Source organism: Ranitomeya imitator, chromosome 9 (assembly GCF_032444005.1).
Source record: "Ranitomeya imitator isolate aRanImi1 chromosome 9, aRanImi1.pri, whole genome shotgun sequence".
NCBI classification, from domain to species: domain Eukaryota; kingdom Metazoa; phylum Chordata; class Amphibia; order Anura; family Dendrobatidae; genus Ranitomeya; species Ranitomeya imitator.
In genome coordinates, this window is record NC_091290.1 from 131,021,748 (window position 1) to 131,038,648 (window position 16,901).

Sequence of the window (16,901 nt, forward strand, 5' to 3'; positions counted from 1 at the left end):
CAGATCCTACACCTTTATCATTCATCACCCCTCTGATCCTACACCTGTATCCTACATCACCCCTCAAGTCCAACTTATGTTTCCTATACCACCTCTATTCTACGCCATGCACTATTTCTCAGGCCCTACACCTGTGCAGATAAAACGTATGCACAGCTGACTAATGGTGCTCAGGAAGGTTCCCAAACCGTAATAAATAAAAATGGAACCCGGCACTCAACTTAGTGTAAAGATTGTTGGTGATTGTTATTCTATCCCAAACAGTCATGCACCACCCCTTAGTTCCTGCACATGTGTCATGCACTACCCCTTAGCTCCTGCACATGTGTCATGCACCACCCCTTAGCTCCTGCACATGTCATGCACCACCCTTTAGCTCCTGCACGTGTGTTATGCACCACCCCTTAGCTCCTGCACATGTGTCATGCATCACCCCTTAGCTCCTGCACGTGTGTTATGCACCACCCCTTAGCTCCTGCACATGTGTCATGCACCACCCCTTAGCTCCTGCACATGTGTCATGCACCACCTCTTAGCTCCTGCACATGTGTCATGCACCACCCCTTAGCTCCTGCACGTGTGTCATGCACCACCCCTTAGCTCCTGCACATGTGTCATGCACCACCCCTTAGCTCCTGCACATGTGTCATGCACCACCTCTTAGCTCCTGCACATGTGTCATGCACCACCCCTTAGCTCCTGCACATGTCATGCACCACCCCTTAGCTCCTGCACATGTGTCATGCACCACCCCTTAGCTCCTGCACGTGTGTTATGCACCACCCCATAGCTCCTGCACATGTGTCATGCACCACCCCTTAGCTCCTGCACATGTGTCATGCACCACCCCTTAGCTCCTGCACATGTCATGCACCACCTCTTAGCTCCTGCACATGTGTCATGCACCACCCCTTAGCTCCTGCACATGTGTCATGCACCACCCCTTAGCTCCTGCACATGTGTCATGCACCACCCCTTAGCTCCTGCACATGTGTCATGCACCACCCCTTAGCTCCTGCACGTGTGTCATGCACCACCCCTTAGCTCCTGCACATGTGTCATGCACCACCCCTTAGCTCCTGCACGTGTGTCATGCACCACCCCTTAGTTCTTGCTCATGTGTCATGCACCACCCCTTAGCTCCTGCACATGTGTCATGCACCACCTCTTAGCTCCTGCACATGTGTCATGCACCACCCCTTAGCTCCTGCACATGTCATGCACCACCCCTTAGCTCCTGCACATGTGTCATGCACCACCCCTTAGCTCCTGCACATGTGTCATGCACCACCCCTTAGTTCCTACATATGTGTCATGCACCACCCCTTAGTTCTTGCACATGTGTCATGCACCACCCCTTAGTTCTTGCTCATGTGTCATGCACCACCCCTTAGTTCTTGCTCATGTGTCATGCACCACCCCTTAGCTCCTGCACATGTGTCATGCACCACCTCTTAGCTCCTGCACATGTGTCATGCACCACCCCTTAGCTCCTGCACATGTCATGCACCACCCCTTAGCTCCTGCACATGTGTCATGCACCACCCCTTAGCTCCTGCACATGTGTCATGCACCACCCCTTAGCTCCTGCACATGTGTCATGCACCACCCCTTAGTTCCTACATATGTGTCATGCACCACCCCTTAGTTCTTGCACGTGTCATGCACCATCTGTCTGGTGCTCACTATATTACAATGAATTAGAACGAATTACAAGTTAAGTTTCACAACACTAAGAAAATGAGCCGTGCTATGTCTGTACGGCTATGTAGATAAGCCAGAGCACCCTTTGAACTAATCTTTTGCATCTCCAGGAATGAATGCAGTCACTAGTATGGACCGTCCCACTGATAACATGTAATTACTATATGCCATGGTTTGAGGAGCATTGATCTACCACAGTAGCTGTAAAACACATTGCAAATGTTGTACACAGTGACTGAAGCAGTTTGCAATTACATCCAGCGACTATTGAAAGGATGCGGCAGAAAGCCTGGTGATTAGCATAGCGTTAATGGTCTTATTGATTGTCAGACATGGTGTACAGCGCTCTTACACGGTTTATTTTCTCCGCACTGTCATCATGAGCAGTCAGCCGCAGATTTTGCTGTTACATTCTTCTAAAAGCTTCTCATTGAGAATTTACATTCGAGAAGTCTATGGTTCCAGTAGAAATGGCCCTGACTATTACATGGGAAATGACTTAGCCTCTGTGTACATTATGGATATTATGGATTTTGGTAGTCGAGATCTGTAATAGGTGCCCATAAATAGTAAGAGGAGGCAACAGACCACCAATGAGGTCTATGCAGGAGATGTTGCCCATCCAACGCTACGTATACCATACACTCATGCTCCAATGCTTTCATATATATTCAGGCTTCACCGTCACAGTAGGAAAAACAGAAAAAGTTACAAAGTTTGTGCCAAGTTTTGAAGTTATCTCTATCCTATTGGATAAGGGATAACTTTAAGCTGGTGGTCGAGCCTCTGAGGCTCTGAAGAGCCCCTTATGAATGGAGAGTTGGTCAAACATCCACACCTCCGCTTCATTCATTATGGGACTACAGGAGATAGTTGAGCACTGTAATCGCCTTTTATCCTGTAAATAATTAAACGGAGGTGCGCACGCTTGACCTGTGCTTCATTCAGTGCCAAATTCTTGGGATCGGTAGGGATCCCAGCAGTCAGACCCCCGGTAATTGGGAAGTTATTCCCTACAAAAAAATTCAGAACTTTCAGATACACATGAAAAATTATACATTTCCTATGAAAACCGGAAACAAGCTGCTGTTTACTGACCTGACCTTGCAGAAAGCTGCCAATCAGTGGTGGGGGCAGAGTTTTAACCTCTTAACCCCCGGCAGGATTTTCGTTTTTGCATTTTCGTTTTTTTTGCTCCCCTTCTTTCCAGAGCCATAACTTTCTTTGTTTTTCTGACAAAATGGCCATGTAAGGGCTTGTTTTTTGAGGGACGAGTTGTACTTTTGAAGGACACCATTGGTTTTAACATATCATGTACTGGAAAACGGAAAAAAAATTGCAGTGCGGTGACCTGCCATTATGATTCTCCAGGTCATTATGAGTTCATAGACACTAAACATGTCTAAGTTCTTTTTTATCTAAGTGGTGAAAAAAAATTCCAAAGTTTGTTAAAAATATTTTTGCCCCATTTTCCAATATCCGTAGCATCTCCATTTTTCATGATTTAAGTTTGGGTGATGGCTTATTTTTTTCGAGCCGAGCTAACGTTTTTAAATATACCATTTTGGTGCAGATACGATCTTTTGCTAGTCAGTAGTGATGAGCGAATATACTCGTTGCTCGGCTTCAATACATGTGGGGATTCCCTAGCAACCAGGCAACCCCCACATGTACTCAGGCTGGCTAATAGTTGTAAATCATTCAGCTGAGATGATGAAAACTAAATCTCCGAGCAGTCACAAATACTTGGAGACCACCCGAGCGTGCTCGGGAAAACCCGAGCAACAAGTATACTCGCTTATCACTAATCGTCAGTTATTGCATTGCAATGCAATGTTGCGTTGACCAAAGAAAGTAATTCTGTCATTTTGACTTTTTTTTATATTGATAGATCGTGTGATTCTGAATGTGGTGATACCAAATATGTGTATATTTGATTTTTTTAAATTGTTTTATTTTGAGTGGGTCAATGATGGGTAGGATTTCTGCCATGCTTGCAAGAAGCGCGATTTAAATCCCGCTGTCAGAGACTGATAGTGGCATTTAACTAGTTAACAGCTGCGGGTGGATCACAATTCCACCTGCGGCTGTTGCAGACACATGCCAGCTGTACAGATCAGCTGTTATGTGCCCGTAATGGTGCAGGCTCAGCGTCGGAGCCCGCACCAAATGGGGAGTCCGACATCAGCGTACTATTACACCCGATGTTGGAAAGGGGTTAAATGGCTCACCCTTTTGAGCACCGCTGCATCTACAGCAGAGAAAATTGTGATTGTATCAAAACAACAACTCGCAGACCACCAAGTGACACTGTTGGAATTAAGGTCTCAGCTCTTAGACTACATAAAGACAGGAGAGCAGGAATCCCTCATCCCTGTGTGTGCTGCGTGTATTGGAGACATTATAGTAGTTAGTCTACACCCACCAGCTCAGAGACAACTGAAAATTAGAGTTGGAGACTAGGGAGGGGAAAGCTGGTGAAAAGTAGGATATGAGTCACGTCATTCACTTTAAAATTGTCCATTTATTAGTACTAGTAAACCTCCCCCCATAATTTTTTCTCTTGTTTTAGTCAATACACGGAGCTAAAATCTCAAATAGAGAAACCGTAGGGAGACGCTCTGCGCTCATACACATAAGTAACAAATGGCACCTGGAAGCTTTTGTCCCACCCACCCTCCCTTTTAAAGGCTAATTATGATACTAACCCGCAGGATAATGTAAATGTGTGAATTATGTTGTAAGTTTAAAAAAAAAAAAAAAAAAAAAAATTATTACGTATGTTGATAGAACTAAACCCTGGTAACCTTTATTAAGTCACAGCGGAAAAAGCGGAGGAGGGCAAAGGTCGTAACCGCTCGTTGGGCCAATTCCCCTGTCGATCACGGACAGGAGCTCGGCGCGAGCCGCTCGTTACGATATGTAATTGCCCTTTCTCCGATTATTTAATTAATAAACTGTGACCGACCTGTTCAACCCACCTAGGACTGTGTGTGTTTGATTACGGGATTGATGGGAGGGGGGAAGGCACTGGTTACGACACCCAGGTCTCCACAGTCTGGCAGACGCGGTACTGATTAAGGTGCGCGTCTCTGACTGGGGAGCACACAGAGAGCTGCACGTAAAGAATGTCTGTGCCAGATCCCCCCTAGCATCACTCCCCCTTAGTGATGCATTAATTGGAAGACCCCCAGCCGGCCAGTGGGCACTAGAGGGGAGGGGTCCTACGGCCACTCCTACAGGGGTTAAATCCAGGTGTCCGGCCGAGAACTTTCTCTTTCACTCTCGGCAGGACACCTGGAAGCTTTTCCTCTTCATGTTCAATTCGACACTAGGCAGGGAAGGTGACGCCAGCTCTGATTGGACGCCGGCGTCACATGTCACAACAGCAGCACGGGAGCCCCGGGAGAGCGAGTATCGGCACGTCTAGAATAGCGCCAGCAAAGGAGGCGAGTACAGGCTTTTTTTTTTTTATCGGGGCCAAGAGTGGCGTATGACAAGGGGTTGTCCAAGTAGTGAATAACTTCTTTAAGTAGGTGAATAATATTATTGAAAGGAAACTCCTTGTAAACCACAAAATACGGCTGTCTAAAGGGGATTAAAGTTAGGATAGAAATAAATTGCTCTGAGAACCCCCCCAAAGAAATGCCATCTGATCATATAACTTTTCTTTTCAAACAGCGCCACTTTTGTCCATGGTTGTGTCCAGTATTGCAGTTCAATGCCATTCAAGTGAATGGTGATGAAAATCAATATCATACATGGCCTTAGTGACCTTGTTTGTAAAAATATATATATATTTATATACGGTAACCGAAATTCTGTTACTTTCGGCTGTTATTGTTGGTTTGCGTCCGAGATCTCTTTTTTAATATTGTAAAATCACTGCAGCATTTAAACAAAACCCATAAATTAGGCGTTATAATTGTCACCGCTCATTATAACACACAACTCGCGGCTCCGTTTCCATCCTTTCCCTTAAATGCATCATTTAATATTTACCGTTTTAAAGGGGCATCCATCATTTTAACCATATCTGCTTAATTACAAGCCGTTTGTAAACATAAATTATGCACCTCCGTTTCGTGAACGCTCGAGTCGTCGTAATGAATGTTGAGTTGCAATTCTTTATCCCGCCGCATTGTATAAGTTCGGAGGCAGAATGTAATTAAATTATACGTAGTCGTGTAATACACAATGCGCCGCTTTATGTGATTAACCTGTTGGAGGATTACGTATTAGTCACATAAAGAGCTTGATGACTGCAATATATTTTTGCCTCCTAAGATCTTGCAAAATTGCAAATTGTAGGCACACATGGGAGAGTAATATTGCAGTGTCGCAATTTTAAGCCTGGGACATGCCGAAAATGTGCCGACAAGCCACTGTGCCTTGGGCAATGGATGTAGATAAAGGGCTAAGACTGTGTAAAACCTCTTGGCTGAAGCCAACTCCTCCACTGGAAAGATGAATTATATAAAGGGATTTTTCTGACATCTTTGAGTCGAACATGGTCGGTTCTGTAACCGGATCTCAAGCCAGTCGGCTATTTTTTCCAAGGTTAGGAGACACTTTCATTTCCAGCATTACAAATTTCATGATGATCAGGGCCACCATCAAGGCAAATCAGTCTGACAGTCTGAAATAATTTAGACTCTTAGTCTGGGGGGTTTAATAAGTTTTGGGGTCTGGTTTTAGGGTTTGAATTAATGTAGGGTCCAGGCTGTGGTCTTAATTCATTTTGGATTTGCTTGGGGGACTGATATAAGTTCTGGGGTCTGGTTTGGGGGTTTGAATTAATGTAGGGTCCAGGCCGTGGTCTTAATTCATTTTGTATTTGCTTGAGGGACTGATATAAGTTCTGGGGTCTGGTTTGGGGGTTTGAATTAATGTAGGGTCCAGGCCGTGGTCTTAATTCATTTTGGATTTGCTTGGGGGACCGATATAAGTTCTGGGGTCTGGTTTGGGGGGTTTGAGTTAATGTAGGGTCCAGGCCGTGGTCTTAGTTCATTTTGGATTTGCTTGGGGGACTGATATAAGTTCTGGGGTCTGGTTTAGGGGTTTGAGTTAATGTAGGGTCCAGGCCGTGGTCTTAATTCATTTTGGATTTAGTTGTGCGATTGATATAAGTTCTGGGATATGGTTTGGGGGTTTGAATTAATGTAGGGTCCAGGCTAGGGTCTTAATTCATTTTGGATTTGGTTGGGGGACTGTTATAAGTTCTGGGGTCTGATCAGAGTTCTGAATTAATTCAGATGTCTATTTAAGGGTAAGAAGTAAAATGAGTATAGCTGGAGACCACATGAGGTGAACCTCAAACTTCATGTCAAAGTTAGACCACTCCTTTAAATATGGTACTAATATAAATGTACATCATATTTGCATTAGTTATGATCTTGATAACCTACTTCTACATTTTTAGAAATGATCGTAGCAGCGGGAGATGAGTCTGTTGATCTTGTGGGAGGCAGTGACCTATTTACTCATGTAATTCAAATAATAATGGAAAAGTTGATTCTGACAGATGTGTTAATGAACAAATTGAACTTGTCATAAACAGAAGAAAATAATTATCATAGTTGCAGGTGTTGAGTGTGCTGATCTTGTAGGATGTAGTGACCTATTTACTTATGTAATTCAAATAATAAAGGAAAAGTTGCTTCTGGTAGACATGCTAGTGAACACCCAACAGGTTGTTTATATAGTCAGAAGAAAACAATGATCATGGCAGCAGTTGTTGAGTGTGTTGATCTTGTGGGATGCAGGGACCGATTTACTCATGTAATTCACATAATAATGGAAAAGTTGCTTCTGACAGGTGTGTTAGTGAACATACAGAACGTGTCATATACAGTTGGAAGAAAAGAATGATGACAGCAGCCGGTGTTTAGTGTGTTGATCTTGTGGGATGCAATTACCTATTTACTCATGTAATTCAAACAATAGTGGAAATTTTGATTCTGACTGTTAGTCATGTTAGTGAACACACAAGATGTTGTGTATATAGTCAGAAAAAAGAATAATCATAGATGCAGGTGATGAGTGTGTTGATCTTGTGGGAGACAGTGACCTATCTACCAATGCTTTATGTAATACTGCCTACTTTCTCGAATATCTACTAATTTATCTCAGTTGATCTAGGATCCAGGACTGTCAGAGCAGTGAGCACTAGATGTGGCAATGTAGTCAGGTGCTCCAAGCTAATGAAGTAAAAAAGGGCACACACTCAGTTGCTGTTACACAACTGTCCCAGTTTCAGCACTGAACAGTGCACCACTTCGGTCATCACATTGAGTTACTGCCGCAACCAATAACGCATATGGATGATGCCATCTTCCCATTTCATTTAAACACCATGACAGGTGGCAGGATGTCACCTGAGTATTCAAGTAGTTGGCATCATAGCACTACTACTAATGTGCTAGTAATATTGTTTATCATTCCCTAGCACATTGTCAGCCCTGCGACACCAGTCATCGCTAGGAAGCTCTGCTGCATCAGTAATTGTGCCAGCTCTGCTACATCAGTCATCACTGTTCTAGATCTTCTACATCAGGCATCACTGTTCCAGCTCTGCTGCACCAGCCATTGCTGTTCCAGTATTGCTACATTAGTCATCACTGTTCCAGCTCTGCTTCAATAGCCATTGCTGTATTAGTTTTGCTACATCAGTCATCACTGTTCCAGCTCTGCTGCACCAGCCATTGCTGTTACAGTTTTGATACATCAGTCATCACTGTTCCAGCTATGCTACAACAGCCATTGCTGTTCAAATTTTGCTACATCAGTCATCACTGTTCCAGCTCTGCTTCAATAGCCATTGCTGATTTAGTTTTGCTACATCAGTCATCACTGTTCCAGGTGTGCTGCACCAGCCATTGCTGTTACAGTTTTGATACATCAGTCATCACTGTTCCAGCTCTGCTACAACAGCCATTGCTGTTCAAATTTTGCTACATCAGTCATCACTGTTCCAGCTCTGCTGCACCAGCCATTGCTGTTCCAGTTTTGTTACATGGGTAATCACTGTTCTAGCTCTGCTACATCCCTTATCATTCTTCCACCTTTGCTAGACTAGCTTAGTATCTCCTCTTCATCCGATTATATCTTGAACACCGCTTCACCCCATATCTGCCAACCTGCTACACCAGCACTCCCTGTCCGTGTTTCTCCATAACTGTTTATCTAGACCAAAGACTTTGAGGAGCCATCTATCTAGGTGGATGATATGATAATTACTCCAACAGATAAGTAAATAGACTTTCTTCTGTTGAAAGGTCCAGAAAAGCATATGGCAAAGGCCTACTTCTTACCTAAAATAAAGCCCAACAGCCTACCTATTGAATGAACATTACCAATTAAAACGAGGAATGCGTAGAAAGGATCCTAAGACCCTGGGACAATATTGGGTCCATCTTCAATCTTCTCATTGACACAGAAGGATGATTTCATCCAATGTATTCTTGTATAAAACGTTGCGGATGTAATTCCAATTTTGCATCACTCATATAAGATGTGCATTTGGTTCTGAATCACTTAGTATAAAGCATAAGCCAGCAAGAGCTCCTGATTACAAGAGTCAAAAAAATGAAAGGATGTTACATTGACGACATATTCGTAATTCAATTTTAACCCAAAATCCAACCTAATTGGTTCTATGAATACTCCGAACAGTTCTGTTTATGATTACACCCGGCTCTTTTTCTCTTATTTTCCTAAGTGCGTTTATTTTATTAATCCGTCCAGCTAAAGAATCTTATTATCAGACAATGAATTTCATGTAATGGCACCAAAAAAGCAAAATATACTTAGGTGTAATTATAAAATAGAACAACGTGTAATGAAAAATTGATTGCTTTCTCCAAGAGGAAAGTAGAACATCACCTGGGTTCTTTCATTTCATGATAAATAAAGAAATGTGTGGGCTGGCGCATAATTAGATATTGTACATAGTTAATACATTTTCCGAACAGAAGTCCTTAAAGCCTTTTAGAAAATGTCTGCGGACTGCTAGAATTTGTTTTTGTGCACCAAGAAAATAATGAATTTAGATCTCTATGAAATTACCTTTATGATGCTTGACTGCATACTAAGTCACGTTAAATTATTTCGGCTCTTGCACTGTCCTTCCGCATTAGCCTCTAATCTGCCAGAACTTCTTGCATCTTTTCCAACAACGATCTGGGATCAGAGGGTTATGAAATTCTCCTTATTCTAGGGGTTTTTGGATTCATCATATAAAAAGGGTATTTTAACCACAGGTACTGGTGGAATTTGGCCATGCTTTCATGAACTGGTGGCGGTGGTAGTCAAGGTTTCCATTTTGATTTTTCGGCTTTTTTTCACCCAAAAAATTCAGGTCAACCAACAATTACAAAAAAATTCAAAAAATCACAAAAACATAAATGATACATGAACAGCATAGAATATTGGTATAATGATGGACCTGTGCATTTGTTTTACAGACAGTAAAGAAATGTGCTTTGGTGGTACCATGCCAGTACCTGCCTTCTTTGTTTTCGTTTCATTGGCCGAACAGCGCTGCACCTTCATTGTGGGTGATGCAGAGGGACAACCTAACAGACCTTTTTCATTGCCATCCCACGCAGGGGTTATGAGGTTTTTTTCAGTTCTTAACTTTATATTTTTCTGAACCTAGGGTGGAGCTGTTCCCGACACATACTCCTGAGATCCTATCTTCTTGACAGTTGTAGGTGTTTCTTCATTTGGTTTATACCTCTGTGCTTAGCTCTGGTTATTACAGGGTTTTGTCCTGTTCCAGACTTCTGCTTCTTTACTATTTTTCTAGGTTACTATTTTGTCCCTTGTCGGTACATCCTGGTTCTGACCAGACAACCTGAAAACTCCTGCCAGCCTGCTCTACCTGCCAGCAGTTCTTAGGACTCAACCCAAAGTCCTTTTGTAACTCCATATCCCTGATTGTCGAAGCCTGTCCCCTTTTAAGAGCTGGTGGGTGACCACATACAGAGGGACTTTAAAGATGATGGACTTGATCCCTTTCTGATGACAAGCAAAGAGAGGTTCTAAGATTGTCATAATTACGGTAGATCATTCCTAGTTTTGCCACATTCCGACTGAATCTACATTGTGCACATTCCGATAAGAACCAGAAAAACCATTGCATGAACCTGTGTCCATACGCTTGAGCATTTTTAGATAACGTATTGTATTTTTTTTTCTCCATACCACTGTGTGCATGCTTCTTTTTAGACAGAGCCTTTATGTGTCACATTACCATCTAAATACTGATGTCCTCCACCATGCTTTATTATCCGAAGATGGAAAGGAAATTTCCCAATTGTTAATTCACGCCATTACAGATGCTCTTTGTGTTGTTTAATTAAAGTTTTTTTGTTTCCGTGCCATTTGATTACAAAACACAAGGCTGTAATAAATGGATTTTTTTTCTAAGGTGTAGCCTTCTGTGCAATAGGCCGGACGACTCAACCCATTGTGATAAATATAACAGCAATGTGGCTGGCCGGAGGATTATATCGGATAAAAGAAGATTTTAATTTGAAAAACCACTGGATCTAAAAGTAATTACCAATTATCTTAAATCTGCCCGCTCTCCTCAATTCCGTCGTAAAACATCCCTCCAACAAATAGCTGATTGAGGTTCTTTAATGTGCAGATGCATTATCAGCATGCTTCGGTGAGTCTCTCCGCTGCAGAGATTTCCTTTATTAAAGTCTGATTCTTGGCCTATCTTCCAAGAAAATAAAATACATCATTTCGCATCACAGCCCTTTGAAAAACAATTTTCACTTTCTGCCTCATACATGTGTTTCCGAATCAGACGGAGTGTTTTACTTCTTTGCCTTTGACAAAGATGTCAAGAACATTAAAGACGGTCTATCAGCCCAAAGTGACAGAATAAGCTAAGCACATAGCCTTATAGGGGATGTAGCCCCTATAAAAGCTACACTTTCAGTGTTGTAATTGCTGCCTTCGTTCAGCAGAAACTGAAGTTTAATCTAATATTCTCATTTAAGTGCACGGCGCACCCTCGGGGTGGCCAATAGCTTCAGTACGCCATTTTGACAAGTTGCATGCCCTGCCTCCATTACTGGTGATTGACAGCACTGGATTGTTTGAATTTACTCTGCTCACGTTACTGCTGTTAATCACCAATGAGGGAGACCGGACATAAAAAAATCAGTGGGTGGAGCATTAATTGAGCCTCTTGGTCACAAAATTAGCAATTTGGAATTAGAATACTGAAGATGCACCCAATAAAAGGCTATGTGCTTAGTTTATACTGTCAGTTTAGATGGACAAACTTACTCTGAAGATCAAATGGTCATTGGTCACCGATAAGAAAATTTCCATGTTACTCCGATCAACTTTTTGCCTATATCATCTGACCCCACTCATGGCAATACCAGTTTGTTGCACTCACAGGGCTTGAGTGTATCAGTGATGTTGAAATCTATGCTGTCGGCAGTGTATTTTACCACCAAGGACACCCCAGGAGGACCGGTTTCAACTGAGGTTCCATTCTAACTATACTGCTCAGCGTCAGCATCGGCAGCAGGACATTGCTTAATGAGGCAAATTGCATTGACGACATACAACTCCTTCACAGGTGCCACATTATTGTAGAATAGAAAGGCCTGGCAATCTACTTTCGTATCATGCTAAGAGAACTGAATGGAAAGTACAACTAAAGGAATTCTACATAGTGCTGGAAGATGCACCCTTAGGTCAGAATACAATGTAGGAGAACTACATACTTATGTGGTACTTCCTGATGAAGGAGTTTTTGAAACTCAGAAACGCATTGAATAAAGACCACTTTTAATAATACCTTTGGACTACATGATTCAGCAGCGCAGAATTTGACCACGTTCTCCTACATTGTATTCTTAACGACTGGTCCCTCGTGGATCTGCGGCAGTGAATTCCTCCAATGCTTGTCTTAAGCTACGTCTGGTGAGTGCTTTTATCCTGCATTGACTGCTTAATCTCGGATAAAACCCTAGTGTGCTATTTCCCTCCAACAGTTTTTATACCTTTAGTTCATAAGGCACTCCATAAGCTACTGGGGAAGAGTCGTTGGTCAACCTGACTATAATCAATGCTCATGACGTGCCGGAATCAAAAACACAAGGTCATCTTGGTGCTGGTGTCAGAGAAGACCCTGGTGGACCTATTTAGACTTACACAAGATTGATGTACCTACAGATCTGTCAATCATCAAGTTGGTCGAAGTCTGTTAAAAGATATATATATGGTATATACAGTATACCATCTGTTAGATGGGGATTTTTGATTATATCAAAATGTCTATGTGAAGTATGGCAATGAAGATTCAAGTTTCAGCTTTGGTCATGTTCTCTAGGTCAAACATCTGGTTTCTCCAGGCATGAGGCATAACAGAGCCAAATGGCCAATGGAATCAAGAATGGTTGGAGTTAACACTTTGCTCAATTGTTAAAAAAATGGCAGGCACATGGGGTAATAATCAGTCAACAATCAAAAAATCATCGTGCCCTTTCTGTCGTAAGGCCTGACATCAATGTGTCAACTGCTAGTGCCAGAAGCTATGGATTCTCAACTTTTCTAGAAGCCACCAAGTGCTTGGTCCTCAGTGCACATTGAAATTATAATGCAGTGTTACAGGAAAATGCTCAATGAAATTCAATTTATATAAGAAGGTGTTAATTACGAGTGTCTTACAGATGGAGCAAGGGTGCTCCCAAGTGCTTAAAGGGAAGCTGTCATATGGAGAGGAAGAAAGAAAGGTGAGAAAACCAAATTAGGATCGGTTGTCAACATTACTCTTGATGGTTACTTTGCGGGGCGGAACTGGTCTATGCACTCCGGGTATTCTTACAACGTGCAGTGACAGTGCGCTCGACTGCCAGCTCGTTACTTCTGATCAGAGTAGGCGAGAGAGCGCAATGTCACTGGTCCCTCAGTAGAGCAGCTCTTGAAATGGAGGTCACTGATGACGGTTTGCTTCAGGCAGGGGGCAGAGGCTGCGGAAGTGACTGCAGCCTCTGCCCCCTGATTATACTTCATTTGAGTATCCCAGCATGCACTAGGATTCTCAAACAAAGCATCATAAATAACTAGTAAAAAAAAGCAGTTAATGTACTGAGAGAATGGTAGGGACTTTTAAATCAAAGTATATTAGAAACGAGATTAGATCAGGGCATTAAAAAAGGAATTTTGCATGAAAATTAATTTGCGCTTCAGACTACCCTTTTAAACATTTAATCAGTAGCTTTAGTTTACAGTTATGGACTAGGGTTCCCTTAAAGTGATAATTTAGTACATGACTTCTATGGAGAGGATGAATTATCACGTAGGATATCATTCTAGAAACAGACTCAATCTGCAAAATATTATTAATGTTATGTTATTCTACACCCACAACGCAGTTTTACTACACATACAATGTACAATTAGAAAGCAATTTTCAATGGCAAAGAATTTCTCTCGACTTGTGTTGCCATCATTATAATAAAATATTTATAGACATAGGAGTAAAAATGAATATTCAGTCTAAAGACATTCCTACTGTTAGCGGTATGAGATCCGATGCAGGAAACACGTTATAATTGGATATCACTCTTCATCAAGTGAAAATAACTTCTCTGTCGAAGTCTAACCTAACATAATTGAACCTTTGTTTTCTCTATTTTTCAGATTAACCTTCACATGACTGCAAGTTTTCTAGATGAAAACAATGGTTATAGATATTTATTTTGCTCACTTGTATATAACAATTATAATATGTAGCACTTTACAGACGGCATCATCAGTAGTGTTGAGCCACCTCCCTAGTGTTCGGGTTCGGTTCGTCGAACAGGGACGTGTTCGACGAAATGTTCGTCGAACGTTCGAAGAACACCGTCGAACCCCATTGAAACCAATGGCAGGCAAACACAAACACATACAAACACATGGAAAACACATAGAAAACACCTTAAAAGGTGTCCAAAAGCTGACAAACTGCTCAGAAGACACAACAAACACATGGAAAAGTCACAACTACATATAGTCATGCGAAAAGAAAAGAGGTGGAGGAGTAAAAGGAGGAGGAGACACAGATATAGGCATGTCATGCTCTTCTAAAATCAAGAAAGGCTGGAGTAAAAACGTAAACTCACTCTACCAACACCCAGACGTCTTGACAAAAAAAAAAAAAAAAGAAATATCGTTAGGTAGAATGGCGGCGGGTCCATTCAGAACACTTTCCTTAGAAGACGTAGTGGTACCCCCATTGGGAGTTGTGCCAAAAAATGAACCCAATACATTCAAACTAATCCACCATTTGTCATATCCAAGGGGCAGGTCAGTAAACGACAACATCGACGCGGAACCAAGTACAGTACTATGTACTGTACCTCCTTTGACGAGGCAATCAGGCGGGTCAAGAAGTTGGTAAGGGGCACCCTAATGGCCAAAACAGACATGGAGGGGGCGTTCTGGTTACTACCTGTGCCTCCGAATAGTGTCCTCCATTTGGGCTGCTTCTGTGAAGCATAGGTGCTCCATATCCTGCTCACTATTTGAGGCGTTTAGTTGCTTCCTCGAATGTGTCATCATGGACATTTGTAAGGCGGCACATATTATCCATTACCTCGACAACTTCTTATGCCTGGGCCCAAAAGATTCGCCACAGTGTGAAAACACGCGGTAGTCCACCTGTGAGAAGGAGAGAGCTGGAGGGAGAGTGGACACCCCAGAGCCAAGGGATTAGATTGAGAAAGAAAGAAGGCGGTGTAGCTTGCTTCATGGGTGGGGTACGCTGCTGAGTAGCAGAAACTGCTACTAGGCCCAAAAGGATTTCCTGGGCCAAATGCCGTTAAAAAATAGTACTTAGGTAAACAGGAGGTGTAGCTTGTTTCATGAGTGGGGTACGCTGCTGAGTAGCACTAAATTCTACTAGGTCCAAAAGGATTTCCTGTGCTAGATGCCGTTACAAAATAGTAGTTAGGTAAACAGGCGGTGTAGCCTGCTTCATGGGTGGGGTACGCTGCTGAGTATCACTAAATTCTACTAGGCGCAAAAGGATTTCCTGTGCTAGATGCCGTTACAAAATAGTAGTTAGGTAAACAGGCGGTGTAGCCTGCTTCATGGGTGGGGTACGCTGCTGAGTATCACCAAATTCTACTAGGCGCAAAAGGATTTCCTGTGCTAGATGCCGTTACAAAATAGTAGTTAGGTAAACAGGCGGTGTAGCTTGCTTCATGGGGGAAGCACGCTGCTGAGTAGCACCAAATTCTATTAGGCCCAAAAGGATTTCCTGGGCTAGACTAGCAGACACTGAAGCTTTGGAGCAGACCTCTGAATCCCAGGCCATAGAATGAGGAAACAACTCTGCAGATGATCCCACCCACCTGGAATTGACGATGGCATCGTCATGTAAAACTCAGCAAGGGGACTAAATAAAAGGGTCTCCATTTTTTTCCAAAAATTCGGCCACAGACACCACTTAAGTGGCATCAATTTTGCCAGAGTTTTTTAAAACGGTTGGTGAGGTGATTTTCAAAAATCATCAAGCTTTTAGTCTCCCCAAGATGACACAGGGGTAGAAAAGTCCTTGCGGATCCAGGATTTGTTCATCTTGATGAACGTTAGTCTGTCTACATTGTCACTGGACAGCCACGTGCTCTTATCTTATAGGGCAGCACGGTGGCTCAGTGGTTAGCACTGCAGCCTTGCAGAGCTGGGGTCCCACCCAGGACAACATCTGCAAAGAGTTTGTATGTTCTCTCCGTGTTTGCGTGGGTTTCCTCCGGGCACTCCGGTTTCCTCCCACATTCCAAAGACATACTGATAGGGATTCTAGATTGTGAGCCCCAACGGGGACAGTGATGATAATGTGTACAAACTGTAAAGCGCTGCGGAATATGTGAGCGCTATATAAAAATAAAGATTATTATTTATTATTATTATTATCTGTCAGCACACCACCAGCAGCGCTGAACACACGTTCAAAGAGAACGCTGGCTGCGGGGCACGACAAGATCTCCAAGGCGTGAGTGGCGAGCTCAGGCCATTTTTCAAGATTGGAAGCCCAAAATGAGCAAGTTTGGAGATACTTTTGTACCATCCTCTCTAGGCGTTGGCTGTGCGTCAGACTTCTTGTCTCCTGTGGTCATGCAAAGGATGGTCTAAAAAAATCTTGAAACGATTGGAAAAAATTGCTGTTACCACCA